This window comes from Lissotriton vulgaris, chromosome 5, assembly GCF_964263255.1.
Source record: "Lissotriton vulgaris chromosome 5, aLisVul1.2, whole genome shotgun sequence".
NCBI classification, from domain to species: Eukaryota; Metazoa; Chordata; class Amphibia; order Caudata; family Salamandridae; genus Lissotriton; species Lissotriton vulgaris.
This window is the reverse complement of record NC_141693.1, coordinates 1,498,511,440-1,498,512,000: the sequence shown is the minus strand read 5'-3', so window position 1 is coordinate 1,498,512,000 and position 561 is coordinate 1,498,511,440.

The window sequence follows — 561 nt, the reverse complement described above, 5'->3', positions numbered from 1 at the left end:
CCATGGGCAAAGTGGCGTGGCCCAGGGCCCCAGCATTATAGGGGGCCACCCGGCCACCTGCAGAAGCAGCTCTGCTTTGCAGGGAGTCTTACCCCGGTGACCTTGAATAATTCTTAAACAGATTGTTTTAAATCCCGTTTTCCTTAAATTTATTTTTTAATGTGGGTGATGTTTGACAGTCTATTACAGACGTTTTTCAGAGAAATGTATTCATGCTTCATGCTCATCCATAAAAAAGTTTCTTTAAGTTCAAAACAGGACCTCGTATATCAGAAATGGAAGGGGGTCACAGAGATTTTTTGCAGTAATATTAGTGAGCTGTTCCTGTGTTACAATATCACCAAAAAGTCACCATCTCTGAATATTAGATGTAAACACAATTAGAATGTAGACCTGTGTCTGTGCAACGAGGGCACGAAAGAGCCGAAACTGGATTATTATTTCAAAGCGGTTCTGAACAGGGGCCACCAAAATCCTTAAAATGTCCCTGCTCTTGGATTTTGGCGCCTCATTTAGGACGGCTCTGGCCAGCGGGGGGTCCGTCGGTTGGGACACACAGAG